A 15,745-nucleotide genomic window follows, 5' to 3' on the forward strand; every position below is an offset into this window, starting at 1 on the left:
TTGTATGAGGAGGTGTTAGCCATTAGGCCTGTCCCAAGAGGGGAAGGAGGGAGGGAAACCTGGACTGCAGCTGTATTAGCACTCGAACATCTACATTTATGGTAGGTACAAAACTGTACTATGTTCATCGTGCATACGGCTGCAGTTATAACAGATGGGTAGAATCCCAAAGCTAAAAAAGGGGTGGTAGGCACTATGTGGAACTAGGAGGAGCCAGGATGCCCTGCAAGACTGCAGTGGCAAAGCCTGCTCTAGATTTGAAGTATAATGGTAGGTGATAGTGCTTGGAGAAAGTATGTACAGAACTCCAAGTGGCTGCTTCCAAAATATCTTTGGTAGGAACCCCTCTGAGGAAAGCTGCAGAGGTAGCTGTGGCCCTTGTGGAGTGAGATCTGATGCCTGCAGGTACAGTTTTACCATGAAAAGAGTAACAAAAGCGTATGCAGTGGGCTATCCATTTTGAGATTGTCTGTTTGGAAATAGGCTTCCCTTGAGCTCCTGTACCATAGGACACAAAGAGTTGCTCTGACTTTCTGAAAGGCTTTGTTCTGTCCAAATAATAACGTAACTGTCTGTGAATGTCCAAGGAATGTAGTAGTCTCTACCCTTTGTTTTGAGGATTAGGGTAAAAGGTAGGTAAGTGGATAGCCTAATTCAAGGCTACCCTGGATACTACCTTTGGCATAAAGGAAGGATTGGTTCGTAAGGAAACTCTGTCCTGATGGAAAATGATGAAAGGCTGCACAGCCATGAGGACTTGTAGTTCCGAAACCCTGCGAGCTGAGGTGATAGCCAGAAGGAAGGCTGTTTTCAAGGACAAATATTGCAGTTCTGTTGAAGCAGCTGGCTCAAAAGGAGGCAAGGTCAGTTTTTCTAGAATGAAATTGAGGTCCCAAGCAGGTACTGGTTGTTTCCTTGGGGGTTTTATATTCTTAGACCCTCTGAGGAACTGTCTTAAGAGGGGGTGAGAGAATAAAGGAGGATCAGTGTTGTATTCTGCAGAAATGGCTGAGGCATGGATTTTGATGGAGGAGAAAGAAAGTCCACTGCTTAGCATCTCAGCTAGGTACTGTAATATTTGAGGTAAATTCAGTATTCCAGGATTCTGACCCTTTTTCTGATTCCAGGCACAAAACCGTTACCATTTTGCGGAGTAGGCTTTTCTAGTAGAAGGCCTTCTGGCCTCCAAAATGACATCCTGCACCTCCTTGGAGAGTAGGGTCTGTTGTGAATTTAAGGAATCTTCCATGCGGCTAGATTGAGTGTTTTCAGCTGACTGTGAAGAGTTTTGAAGTTGTGCTGATTCAGTAGAAGAGGCATTAGAGGCAGGATCCATGGTGGGGAATGCGTCAGGCTCCTCAGGAGTGGGTACCAGTGTTGTCTTGGCCAGTCTGGAGCAATGAGAATCATCTTTGGTCTGTCTGCTATGGTTTTTAATAGAACTTTGGGCAGCAGAGGAAGAGGTGGAAAGGCATAAACTGTCATTGTTGTCCAACTGAAAGAGAGTGCGTCCACTTTCCAGGCCTGTGGATGAAAGGTCCTTGAGCAGAATTTTGTCAATTGGTGATTTCGGTGGGTGGCAAAGAGATCTATGTCTGGCCTTCCCCATGCTTGAATTATCTTTGTAAAAACTTGAGGATGCAACTTCCATTCATGTGGATCTGTCATATTTCTGCTTAGGTTGTCTGCCAGCGTGTTTTCCTTGCCTGACAGGTACTGTGGCTTGAAGTTCGGTTTGTAATTCCAGAGCCATGTTGCAAAGAGACATGGCTAGCCTGCATAGGGGATATGAATGGGTTCCTCCCTGTTTGTTTATGTACCACATCACTGTGGTGTTGTCTGTCCTTATCAATAGCTGGCCTGGATGCAGTAGGTCCTTGAAATCCATAATAGCATTTATTCCTGCTAGCATTTCCTTTTGATTGATGTGTAGGTGCTTTTCTTTTTGGGACCATTTGCCCTGAATGCACCGATCTGTCAGGTGCGCCCCCCAGACGTAGTCCGAGGCGTCTGTTGTAATGACTTGATTTGCTTGAGGCTTGCAGAATGGGAGACCTGTGTTTCTTTGGCATGCTTGAGCCCACCACAGAAATTCCTTCTGAAGACGTGGAATCAGTGGTATAATTGTTTCCAAACTGTGGCTGTGTTGAGACCATAGGTTTTTTAGGTACCATTGAAGTTTCCTCATATGCAGCTTTGCACATGGGATTAGCAAGATGCAAGATGCCATGAATCCCAGAGCCTGCAGGATTTTCCTTGCAGTTAGCCTGGTGAAGGTTGCCAGTTTTCTGAAGTATTGAGTTAGCTGCCCTTGTTTCTCTGGCGTGAGGTAGGCCATCTGGGTATTTGTATTCAAGCTGGCACCCAGGAAAATTATTGTTTGAGAGGGTATTAGCCTTGATTTCTTTTTGTTGACTGTGTATCCCAGAGAATTCAACAACATTATTACAAACACCAGATGTTTCAGAAGTATGTGCTTGCTGTCCGCTTGGATCAGGCAGTCGTCCAAATATGGGTATATTTGTATCCCTTGAAGTCTGCAGTAGGCAATTACTGATGCCAGGCATTTCGTGAACACTCTGGGCACAGTAGATAAGCCAAAGGGCAATGCAGAGAATTGATAATGGGTTGAACCTGCAAGAAATCTGAGGTATCTTCTGCAATCTTGTCTGATAGGGACATGCAGGTATGCCTCATTGAGGTCCAATGTTACCAGCCAAGACTCCTTGCCCAGCACGGGAAGAAGCTGCTGTAATGTGAGCATCTTGAATTTTGGCACGAGTAAAAATGTGTTTAGGATGGATAGGTCCAAAATAGGTCTCCAATCTTTGCCCTTCCTTGGTACCAGGAATAGTCTGGAATAAAACCCTTGACCCTGTTCTTGTGCAGGTACCTCTTGAATAGCTTTCATGTCCATGAGATCTGAAATTTGTTTTTGTGCCTCTGCCCTTTGATTGTGTGGCAGGTTTGGCATGCCTCTCATTTTTGGAAGGGTGTGAAAGTGGAATCTGTAGCCTCTGTCTATAATGTCCAGGATCGATTTGTCTTTTGTGACAATATGCCAATTTTTCGAAAATAATGCCAGTTTTCCGCCTAAAGGTGCTGCCATTTGAGCCTTGCTTGGCATGCAAAGGGGAAATTCATTGGTTCTGCTTTCTGAATGGCTGTGAACTATCCTCACCACCTCTTTGTGTAGGTGCTTGCCATTGTCTGCCTCTAAATGATCCTTGTGATTGCCCTCTACCCCTAGGGCACCTGTATCTACCTCTTTGGGGTCTGTCCGTGGCTGGAAAGGACCAATTTTTTGAAGGCCAATTTCTACTGAAACGTGGAGGTTGTACCTGTAGGAAATCTTTCACTGTTTGCATTGATTTTGCCTTTTCCTCCATTTTCTTTAGTACCTCCTCAGCTTTAACACCGAACAATACATCTTTTTGAAGAGGTGCATCTAGTAATTTAGCTTTGACATGATCTAGTAAGGTTTGCTCTTTGAGCCAAGCATGTCTACGTATGACTGATCCTGTAACAGCAGCTCTACATGAGGCCTCTAAAGCATCAAAACCACATTGCAAGGTATGTTTACCCACTTGCTCTGCACTATGTAACAAATCCTGCAACTCCTTCAAGTCTGGTTGTTCAGGTTGTGACATTTTGCTTTTCAACTGTGATAACAGAAACTGTTGGTACTTTAACATATGGAACTGACAGTTTAATGCCCTCATGGTTAAGGTGGCCGAGGTGTATACCTTTTCCCCCACCTTTCTAAAGCTCTGGAATCTCTCTCTGAAGGTAATGGATTTTTAGCAGTGGAGGCCTTAATTCCCTTGGGACCCTGTGAAATAGTTTCTGGGTCAGCCGCATGGCTTTTGTATAAGAATTGGTGTGAATCAGGAACCCAGTAATACCTGTCCGGCTTGACTGGAGCTGGAGGTAAAGAATCTGGGTTAAGGCTGGCCTCCGAATACACATCATCTAGTATGTTTAAGACAGGAGGTATAGCCAGAGGCCTGTGCTGAGGGAGCAAGAGGAAATCCCTAAGCCTTTTCTTGGAGTCTGTGTACTCTTGGCCTTCCCAGTGGAAGTGTTCCCTCAAGGTATGTAAGGTTTCCCCAAAAGAGTAATCCTCAGGGGGGAGACAGAGGGAATGGACTCCTCTGCATCAGAATCTTCAAAAGGGGAGTATGAATGTTCCTGGTATTCAGAATGTTCTGAAGTAATGGAGGCCTGGTCCGAGGAAGGGTATTCTTCCTCCACTCTGGGCCTTTTGTCCGAGGGGGGTTGAGAACCCCTGATAAGAGTAATCAAATCCTCAGCCATTTTGAGCATCTGCTTTCTAGGCATGGGGCCTTGAGAGGGGCCCTGTGGAGCTTGTCTTTTAGTATGCATGGCTGCTTTAGACTTAGTGAAAGCCTTGATGGAAAATGAAGAAGGCCTGAAGACACCTTGAGATGTGGCAGGCCTGTCTAAACTCTGAGTTTCCCCGCCAAGAGTGGCTTCGGTATCTGTAGTTGGGGTGTGGGCCGAAGAGCCTGCGACCTCGGGCACAGAAGACACCGCCAATGAAGTGTCATCGGTAGTCAGGGGCTGCGTAGACGCCTCGCTGAAAACCGGAGCACCTGTAGTCCGCTTTAGCGTGGTGTCGGTAGAAGTCGCGGACCTCGTATGTCGGTCCTTATCTTTGCATCTTTTACTCAAAACTGGAGTCGGAGTATCCGATGACATAATGTAATTAAACTTTTTGCAAAAATAGTGTTGGGCGAACTCCGCCCGACGCTTAATAGTGCGTCTGTTGAATGTAGCACAAAAACGACAGGCCGAGACGTTGTGGACTGGGCCTAAGCAAGGAATGCAGAGGGGAATGAAAATCCTTATGCGGTATTTGCTTCCCACATGAAATGCAATTATTAACTTTGTCTGACATCGGTCTGAGAGAAGAAAAGTTTCCCCAATGGGTATTAGCTTTCAAGAAGACTTCGGTTGAAAAATATTCGTAATCTCTGGAGCTGGCCGACCGGCACTTGCGAACTGCTTCGGGCACCGCGCGGCAAGAAAGACTGAAGAAAATGGCGTCGGCTGGTTCTTTTATACCCCTGTCGCACTGACATCAGGGAAGAAGCGACGACATCCGACACTGGACCTAGACTTTGGAATTCGGCCGACCGAGGACCCGCCTGACAGCAGGAAAACCCATCTGTTATGACTGCAGCTGTATGCACGATGAACATCCCCAATGCTTGCAGCATTTGCCTTGCAGATAGCTGGAATTTTGTGGCCACTTGTTTGAAGTAGGTTGTCAAATGAATCCGTTTCTCTGGCGTGATTAAAGCCATCAGGGAAGTTGTATTCAACCCTGCTCCCAGGAATATAATTTGTTGGCAAGGTACCAGGTGTGATTTCTTTTCGTTTATGGTGAACCCCAGACAAGTCAGTACCCTTTGAACAAAGGCCAGATGATTCAAAAGAATGTCCCGGCTTTCTGCCTGAATTAGACAATCATCCAGGTATGGGTATATTTGAATATTTCTTTGCCTGCAAAAGGCAATGATTGGAGCTAGGCACTTTGTTAATACCCTGGGCACAGTAGATAAGCCAAAGGGCAGTGCAGAGAACTGATGGTGCATGTAGCCTGCTTTGAAGCATAGGTATCTTCTGCAAGACTCCCTGATAGGGATGTGCAGGCATGCTTCTTTTAAGTCTAGTGTTGCTAACCATGCATCTTGGCCCAGCATAGGAAGCAGCTGGTGAAGAGCCAGCATTTTGAATTTTGGAATCACCAGAAAGGTGTTTAGAGTAGAAAGGTCCAAGATAGGACGCCATGTATTGCCTTTTCTGGGTACCAGGAAAAGTCTCGAACAGAAACCTTGTCCCTTTTCTTCTTCTGGTACTAACTGAATAGCCCCCATGTTTAAGAGAGAGTACTTGATTTTGTACCTCTGCCCACTGATTTGAGGGTAGATCTGGCCACCCGCTTGGTGTTGGTAATGTGTGGAAGTGAAATCTGTATCTTTGGGACACTATATTTAAAACTCATTTGTCCTGGGTAATGAGTTCCCAGTTTTTGGCCTGCAAACCAAGGTTTCCACCTAAAGTAACATTCAGTTGGGAAGTGCTTGGAAGTTTTAAAAGAAAGTCATTGAAACAGTTTTCCATGGGGGGAGTCTTACTACTCTCAGATTTGGGTGCGGAAACCCCCCACTGCTTAGTCTTGTGCGTTCCTTGGGACTGAAAAGTACAGTTTTGTACCTACCATAAATGTAGATGTTCGAGTGTTCACCCTGCTGCAGTCATCACACTTGGGTTATCCTGCAGTCAGGCGGTCCCGCAGTCGACCCGAATTCCAAAGTCTTGGTCTGGCGTTGGTTGCTGTCACTTCTTCCCTGACGTCAGTGCGCCAGGGGTATATAAGAGGCATCCGACGCCATTTTCTTCAGTTTTTCTTGCCCCAGATGTCAGGTGCCCCCAATAGGTAGGCAATATATATATATATATATATATATATATATATATATATATATATAGCTATATAAAAATAAAACAATACCCTTAGGCACAAGCAAATACACCACAGAGGTAGTATAAGATAGAGTGGTAGAGATAAGTTCAGCTAGTTCAGCTAGTTCAGAGGGGATGGAGGGGAGGGTAACCTGAACTGCAGCAGGGTAAACACTCGAACATCTACATTTATGGTAGGTACAAAACTGTACTATGTTCATCGCGTTACCCTGCTGCAGTCATCACACTTGGGTTGAATCCCAAAGCTAAGGATGGGAGGTGGAGTAAAACAGGGTTAGAAAAAGCTAGTAGGCCCTGCAAAACTGCAGTGGCAAAGCTAGCTCTAGTCTTAGAGTATAGAGGTAAGTGATAGTGTTTGGTGAAGGTGTGCACTGAACTCCAAGTTGCAGCTTCCAGAATATCCTAGGTTGGCACTCCCCTGAGAAAGGCTGCTGATGTAGCTGTAGCCCTGGTGGAGTGGGACCTAATGTTAGCAGGTACCGGTTTCCCATGATGTGTGTAGCAGAAACGTATGCAATGCCCTATCCATTTAGAAATTGTCTGTTTTGAGATGGCTTTTCCTTGTGATCCTGTAGCATAGGCTACAAAGAGCTGGTCAGTTTTTCTGAAAGCCTTTTCTGAAAGCCTTAGTTTTATCCAAGTAGTAACGTAATTGCCTGTGAATGTCCAAAGAGAGCAGGAGTCTTTCTTCTTTGTTCTGGAGATTTGGGAAGAAGGTGGGCAAGTGAATGGTTTGGTTTAGGGCCACACTGGATGCCACCTTTGGCATAAAGGAAGGGTTAGTTCGTAGAGAGACTCTCTCTTGATGAAAAATGAGGAAAGGTTCCACTGCCATTAGTGCCTATAGCTTTGAGACTCTTCTAGCTGAGGTTATTGCTAGTAGTAGGGCAGTTTTCCATGAAAGAAATTTTAAATCAGCTGAAAAAGCTGGTTCAAAGGGCGGCAGTGTAAGCTTTTCCAGAACAAAGTTGAGATCCCAAGTAGGTGTTGGAGCTCTCCTTGGCGGTCTTAAGTTCTTAGCCCCTCTGAGGTTCTGTCTTAGGAGTGGATGAGAGAATAAATGAGGATCCATGCTGTAATGAGCTGAAATTGCTGAGGCATGGATCTTAATAGATGAAAAGGAAAGTTAAATATTGTAGAATCTGAGGAATGTTTGGATCAAGGGGATTTTGGCCTTTAGCCTGATTCCAGGCGCAAAATATTTTCCATTTGTCTGAACAGGTTTTCCTGGTGCTGGGCTTCCTGACCTCCAGAATGACATCCATAACAGCTTTGGATAAAGGTGTTGGCTAGTTGTTTAGGTAATTTGCCATGCAGCCAGGTTTAAAGTCTTGAGCTGGCTGTGTAGAATATGATTGTTGAGCAGGTGAGGAATTTGTGGCAAAATCTATGGTGGGCTGTGGGCCATGTTCCTTAAAATTGGATACCAATGCTGGCGTGGCCAGTCTGGTGCAACGAGTATCATTTGTGGCCTCTAATCTGACTTTCAGCAGCACCTTTGCTAGAAGAGGCAGTGGAGGGAAGGCATACACTGTCAATGTTTTCCAACTGAATGAGAGGGCGTCCACTTTCCAAGCCAGTGGATGGAAAGTCCTTGTGCAAAATTTTTGAAGTTGGTGGTTGTGGGGGCTTGCAAACAGATCTATGTCTGGGCGTCCCCATTTTTGAGCTATCATTGCAAATACTTGTGGATCTAATTTCCATTCGTGTGGATCCATGATGTTTCTGCTTAGGTCATCTGCCAATGTGTTTTTCTTTCCTGGCAAGAATTGTGCTTGTAATTGAACTGGTAAGACAGTGCAGTGTTCCACAAGGTCATTGCTTGCCTGCATAGAGGGTAGGAATGTGTGCCCCCTTGCTTGTTTATATACCACATTACTGTGGTATTGTCAGTCTTTATTATTAGTTGTCCTGGGTGTAGAAGGTCCTTGAAAGCTGTTAGGGCATTCTGTACTGCTAGCATTTCTTTTTGATTGATATGCAGATGCCTCTGATCTGTAGTCCATTTGCCCTGAATGCACTGCACTGCCATGTGTGCTCCCCAGGCATCGTCCAATGCATCTGTTGTCATAGTTTGCCTGGCTGTGGGTAAGGTGAAAGGCTGACCCTTGTTGAGGTGACATGCCTGTGCCCACCATAGAATCTCTTGTTGAAGGCAGGGAATGAGTGGAATCATTGTTTCCAAGCTGTGGCTGTGCTGAGTCCATGCACTTTTCAGGTACCATTGTAATTTCCTCATATGCAGTTTTGCAAATGGTATTAGTAGTATGCAAGATGCCATGAATCCCAAGGCCTGCAGAATTTTTTTTGCAGGGAGTTGGGTCTTTGTTGCCATTATTCTGAAATATCGAATCAGCTGTCGTTGCTTGTCTGGCGTAAGATAAGCCATCTGGGCCATTGTATTCAAGCTGGCACCCAGGAATATTATGTTTTGTGAGGGTACTAGTTTTGATTTCTTTTCATTTACTGTGTACCCTAAGCAAGTTAGAAGGTGTTTGACAAATGCCAGATGCTTTAAAAGAATGTCCTTGCTTTCTGCTTGAATGAGGCAGTTGTTCAGGTATGGGTATATATTTGAATTCCTCTGTCTGCAGTATGCAATTACTGGTGCCAGGCATTTTCTGAAGACCCTGGGCGCAGTAGATAAGCCAAAGGGCAGTGCAGAGAATTGATAATGCGTTGAACCTGCAATGAAGCGGAGGTATCTTCTGCAATTTTATCTGATAGGGACATGCAGGTATGCATCCTTGAAGTCCGAAGTGACTAGCCAAGCATTCTTGCCCAGCATGGGAAGAAGCTGCTTTAGTGTTAGCATCTTGAATTTTGGTACTTGCAGATAGGTGTTCAGAATTGAAAGATCCAGAATGGGTCTCCATGCTTTGTCCTTTCTTGGGACTAGGAAGAGTCTTGAGTAAAATCCTTGTCCTTGCTCCTGTGTAGGTACCTGCTGAATGGCTCTCATGTCCATGAGAGCTGTAATTTGTTTTTGTGCCTCTGCCCAATGATTTGGTGGCAGGTTTGGCATTCCTTTGATCCTTGGTAAGGTATGAAAGTGGAATCTGTATCCTTGAGAGACAATGTTTAGAACCCATTTGTCTTTTGTGATGATGTGCCAGTTGTCTGCAAAACATGCTAGTTTTCCTCCCAAGGGAGTGGCCAGGAGAATTTTGCTTGGTAGTTTGAGGATAGAGTCATTGTGTTTGTCTTCTGCTAGCTTGGGGCCTGTCTTCTCCTCCTTTCTGGGTAGCAGTACCCCATTGGCGAGGTTTGTAAGGGCCCTGTGACTGACCTCTGGCCCTTGGGCGTCTGTATTTGCCCCTCTGTGATCTGTCAGAAGCTGGAAAGGACCAGTTTTTTGTTGGCCAATTTCTGCTGAAACGAGGGGGTTGCACCTGCAAAAAATCCTTGACCGTTTGCAGAGACTTTGCCTTATCCTCCATTTTCTTTAAAACCTCTTCTGCTTTGACACCAAATAATGCATCCTGCTGTAAAGGTGCATCCAATAATTTTGCTTTAACATGATCAGGAAGGGTTTGTTCTTTTAACCAAGCATGTCTACGTATGACAGAGCCAGTAACATCTGCTCTACAGGAAGCTTCCAATTAATCAAATCCGCATTGTAAAGTGTGTTTGCCCACCTGCTCAGCTGCATGCAACAGATTCCTGCATTTCCTTGAATTCAGACTGTTCAGAATGTGTGCTCATTTTTTGTTTTAACTGTGACATTAGAAATTGCTGATATTTCAACATGTGAAACTGGCAATTTAATGCACTCATAGCCAGAGTTGCTGAGGTGTATATTTTCTTTCCCCATCTATCTAGGGCTCTGGAATCCCTTTCAGAGGGCACAGGATTTTTAGCCATAGAAGCTTTAGCTCCCTTAGGACCCTGGGAAATTGTTTTTGGGTCAGCTACAGGGCTTTTATAAAGGAATTTGTGAGAGTCAGGTGCTCTGTAGTATCTGTCTGGTTTGGCTGGAGCAAGAGGTAGAGAGTCTGGATTTAAACTAGACTCGAAGTAAACATCATCCACAATATCTAAAACAGGAGGGATAGCAAGAGGTCTGTGCTGGGGTAGTAAAAGGAACTCTCGGAGCCTTTTCTTAGAATCTGAGTAGTCCTGGCCTTCCCAGTGGAAATGTTCCCTCATGGTATGTAAAGTTTCCCCAAAGGAGTAGTCTTCAGGGGGAGATGCTGAGGGAATAGAGTCTTCAGCATCAGAGTCTTCATAAGGTGGAAAAGTGTAATCCTGTTCCTCAGAAGAATCTGAGGAGAGTGAAACCTGGTCAGAGGATGCATAATCTTCCTCCTGTCTTGGTCTTTTATCAGGAGGGGGATGGGAACCCCTGATTAGGGTAATCAAATCTTCAGCCATCTTAAGCATCTGTTTCTTAGGCATGGGGCCTTGAACTGTAGACTGATGTACGGTCTTCTTAGGTTTTAAAGGAATTTTAAGCTTAGCATAAGATTTAATGGTAAGTGTAGTTGGTCTGAAGACACCTTCTGCAACCGAAGGTATTTCCACTGCACCGGTGTCTACTTCTGCTCCGGTGTCAGAACATGGCTGCGTCGGCCTAGTAGGCTCCGCTTGAGAATCCGCAGCTGTCTCGGGTTCCAGTTCTGCGGTCGTCAGGGGCTGCGTAGGCGCCTCGCTGAAAACCAGAGAACCGGTGACAGGCCCAGCTGAGGCCTCGGAGTCTGGCTTGTTCCTAGGCTGCCTGTCCTTATCCTTGCGTTTTTTATGTATGGCGGTCGTCGGCTGCTCCGATGGCATGATATAATTAAATTTCCTACCAAAGTAATGCCATGCAAAGTCAAAACGGCGTTTGATAGTTCATTTATTAAACCTAGCACAAAACTGACATCCTGTGACGTTGTGGTCTGGGCCTAGACAAGGAATACAATAGGAATGGAAGTCCTTATGAGGTATTTGCTTTCCACAAGAAATGCAATTGTTAACTTTTTCTGACATCGGACTGAGGCAAGGAAATGTTCCCCAACAGGGTACTTAGCTTTATTGAAGACTTCGGACTGAAATTCAAATCAAAAATCTCAGGTGTCAGCCGACCAGCACTTGTGAACTGCTTCTGCTTCGGGCACCGCGCGGTAAGAAAGACTGAAGAAAATGGCGTTGGATGCCTCTTATATACCCCTGGCGCACTGACGTAAGGGAAGAAGCGAAAGCAACTGACGCCGGACCAAGACTTTGGAATTCGGGCCGACTGCAGGACCGCCTGATGGCAGGATAACCCAAGTGTGATGACTGCAGCAGGGTAACACGATGAACATCCTGGGGCTTCTGCTGTGTCTGGGTTTGGCTTGAGAAGACCTGAAAGGGGCTGGAAAGGACCAATTTATAGAGGGCCTGTGCCTACTAAATCTAGGAGGCTGAACTTGTGAGAAATCTTTAACAGTTTGCATAGATTTAGCTTTGTCTTCCATCTTTTTAAGAACTTCCTCAGCCTTGTTGCCAAACAGGCGGTCCTGATTTAAGGGAGCATCCAACAATTTAACTTTAACAGGATCAGGCAAAGATTGCTCCTTAAGCCAAGCATGCCTTCTGAGCACAGACACAGTAACAGCAGCCATGCAAGAGGCCTCTAATGAATAAAATCCACACTGCAAAGCATGTTTTCCAACCTGTTCAGCAGAATGCATTAAATCCTGTAATTTTTTTTTTTCAGCACAGTCTGGAATCAACATCATTTTCTGTTTAAGCAATCCAGTAACATGTTGTTGATACTTTAACATATGAAACTGGCAGTTTAAAGCCCTAATGGTCAAGGTTGCAGAAGTGTAAACCTTCTTACCCCATCTATCTGGCACCCTGGAGTCTCTATCAGAGGGGGAAGGATTTTTAGCAGTAGAAGCCATAATGCTCTTGGGTCCCTGTGAAATAGTCTCTGGATCCGCAATAGGATTTTTAAAAAGGAACTTGTGTGAATCAGGAACCCTGTAATATCTGTCAGGTTTTCTGGGAGCAGGGAGCAAAGAAGCAGGGGCCAAACTAGATTCTGAAAAGGCATCATCAACAATGTCTAGTACAGGAGATATAGCTAAAGGCCTATGCTGAGGCAGGAGTAAGAAATCCCTAAGCCTCTTTTTTGAATCAGAAAAATCCTGGCTTTCCTAGTGGAAATGCTCCCTTAGAGTATGTAAGGTCTCACCAAAAGAAAAATACTCTGGAGGGGAAGCAGAGGGAATAGAGTCTTCTGCATCAGCATCCTCATAAGTAGATAAGGGCAAACCCAGATCATCAGAAGAATCAGAAAAATCAGAATCCTGGTCAGAAGATTCATAAACAACTTCAGTCCTAGGTCTCTTAGAAGGGGGAGGTTGGCATCCCCTGATTAGAGTTATAAGATCTTCAGCCATTCTTATCATTTGTTTTTTTTTTTTAGGCATAGAGGCCTGAGCATGCGGCCTGGGCATCGGTTTCTTAGGCATGGTTCGAGATTTTGGCCTAAATGAAGATGGATGCGTCAGTTTAATATGCAAGCCCATAGGCCTGAATACACCCTAAGAAGCCGATGCCTGCACAGCGGCTCCCGACCCATCCAAGGGAGAGACATCCGCAGGTTCCACAGTTGAAGCATCTCGCGGCATACCGGACTCCGAATGGGTCTCAGTAGAGGCCTGCGAGTCAGAAGTAGTGGGTATCAGGGGCTGCGAAAGCACCTCACTGAGTACCAGCGAACTGGCAACTGACTTAGGAGAAGCGGCGGAGGAGGCTTTGGACCTCAGCAGCTTCTGCCTTTATCTTTGCGTTTTTTCGGAATCCCGGTAGTTGGATGGCTAACCGACATTTCTGGATAATTAAACGGAGAACCAAAATATTTAGAGGCAAAAATATACTGATGACTGATAGTGCGCTGATTAAATAAAGCACAAAACTGACAGCAAGGTACATCGTGGTCAAGGCCTAGGCAAGAAATACAGTACGAATGAAAATCTTTGAGAGGCATTTGCTTACCACAAGTAATGCAATTATTAACTTTTACTGACATCGGTAAGGAGCAAGAAAAAGTTTCCCCAATGGAATACTTGGCTTTAGTTGAAGACACTGGTTCTGAAACTCAAAAACGAAAATTTCAGGAGTCGGCCAACCGGCACTTGCGAACTGCTTCTGCTTTGGGCACCGCACGGCAAGAAAGACTGATGTAACAGCGTCAGCTGCATGTTTTATACCCCTGACGACCTGACGTCATGGAAGAAGGGACAGCAACCGACACAGGACCCAAGACTTTGTTAATCAGGCCGACTGAGGGCTACTGGAAGAAGATAACCCCAAATGTAATGACTGCAACAGTGAAACACGAAGAACATCTTTGTTTGTCTTACACATTTGTTTAGGTGACTGAGATCCAAGATTGGACATGGATCCCTGTTTTTCTTTGGCACTAAAAAGAATCTTGAGTAAATTCCAGAACTTATCTGGTCTAGTGGGACCACTTGGATGACTAAATTCTTTAGAAGCTGTATTATCTCTGAAAAGGCTGCTTCCCTTTGCGAAGATGGAACATCAGGAAGTTATTTTTGTAGGCATGGGGGAGTGTGATAAAATGAATGGGATAGCCTCACTTATTTTTCAAATCCATAAATCTTGGGTGACGGATGACCAGGTCATAAGGTGCAGAGATAAATGTCCCCCTAACCTCTTCTGGACAGTAGCAGTCAGGCAAACATTCAGGAGCACTGTTAGGGCCTTTTGGAGAAGGGACCTCAAAAGCCCTGGTTATGTGGACCACCTCTGCACTGGAGAGAATGTCTACCATTGAGAGATCACCCCTCTGCCGCAATGACATCTGTCTCCAGAAGTGTTGGAATCAGACCCTTGCGACTTAGAGAACCAAAGCTTCCTTCTGCCCTTTTGATGCCTTGGGAATGTCCTCTGAGGGCTAGAAAACCATCTTGTTCACTCCTGGAAAGTGTTTCTTTCACTTCTGGATCAAAGAGTGTCGATCAATCATAAGGGGTGTTAAAGGAAATCTTGGAATGTTCTGCAAAATAAAGTAGAATCCAAGTATGCCTCCTAATGGTTATGCTGAAGCCTGCTGCTCTAGAAGCACTTTCCATGGCACTGAAAATAAGGACTGAAGGGTAGCTAAAGTACAGTTGTGTACACTTATCATAAATGTAGATGTTCGTGTGTACTCAATGTTGCAGTCATCACACTTGGGTTATCTGCCTGCAGGTAGCCCCTCGGTCGGCCCAAATACCAGAGTCCTGGGATTTCTGCATCGGCTGCTGTCGCTTCTTCCATAATGTCAGGTCATTACGGGTATAAAACATGCAGCCGACGCCATTACATAAGTTGTTCTTGCCCCAGATGTCAGGAGCCCCAAAATAGGAAGCAATTACATGGTGTGGAACACCCCCAGTAAAAAGTAAATAATTTTATAAGATATGGCCAAACAAATAGGATAGGTAGAAGTACAGAGAAGTCATGGGGCTGGAGGGAGGGTAACCAGGCCTGCAACAGTAAATACAGTCAAACACCTACATTTATGGTAAGTGTACACGAATGTACTATATTCTTCATGTTTCACTGCTGCAGTCATCACACTTGGGTTGACTCCCAAAGCTGAGGAAGGGTGGAGGCAGTCAAGAAACATTAGGGCTGACTAGTAGGCCCTGTAAGACTGCTGTGGCAAATCCAGCTCTGGATTTAGAAAAGATAGATAAGTGGTAATGCTTGGTGAAGGTGTGTACAGAGCTTCATGTTGCAGCTTCCAGGAAGTCCCTGGTAGGGACTCCCCTGAGAAATGCTGTAGAGGTTGATGTAGCCCTAGTGGAATGTGTTCTGACCTCCTGTGGGGTAGGTTTCCCACATTGTTTGTAGCAGAAATGGATACAGTGTGCTATCCATTTAGAAATGGTTTGCTTTGAAATGGTCCTGTCCTCTGCCCCTGTAGCAAAGCTGACTAGCAGCTGGTTAGATTTTCTGAAAGGTTTAGTCCTGTCCAGATAGAACCTAAGCTGCCTGTGGACATCCAGGGAGCGTAGGATCCTTTCCCCTATATTCTGAGGATTAGGAAAAAAGGTTGGCAAATGAATGGATTGGTTTATAGCCACACTAGATATCACATTGGGCATAAATGATGGGTTAGTCCTGAGGGAAACCATGTCCGCATGGAAGATAATGAAAGGTTCAAAGGCCATAACGGCCTGCAATTCAGACACTCTTCTTGCTGAAGTGATGGCTAGAACTAAAGCTGTTTTCCAGGAGAGGA

The 15,745-nt window shown here is 45.1% G+C and overlaps 1 protein-coding gene across 1 annotated transcript in view; it reads right to left on the minus strand.

The window, feature by feature from the left end:
- ROCK1 (Rho associated coiled-coil containing protein kinase 1) overlaps nt 1-15,745 on the minus strand; it is a 4,526,103-nt gene that overhangs the window by 1,257,623 nt on the left and 3,252,735 nt on the right. The window lies entirely within an intron of this gene.

Source organism: Protopterus annectens, chromosome 3.part0 (assembly GCF_019279795.1).
Source record: "Protopterus annectens isolate FY-2018-M chromosome 3.part0, PAN1.0, whole genome shotgun sequence".
NCBI lineage: Eukaryota > Metazoa > Chordata > Ceratodontiformes > Protopteridae > Protopterus > Protopterus annectens.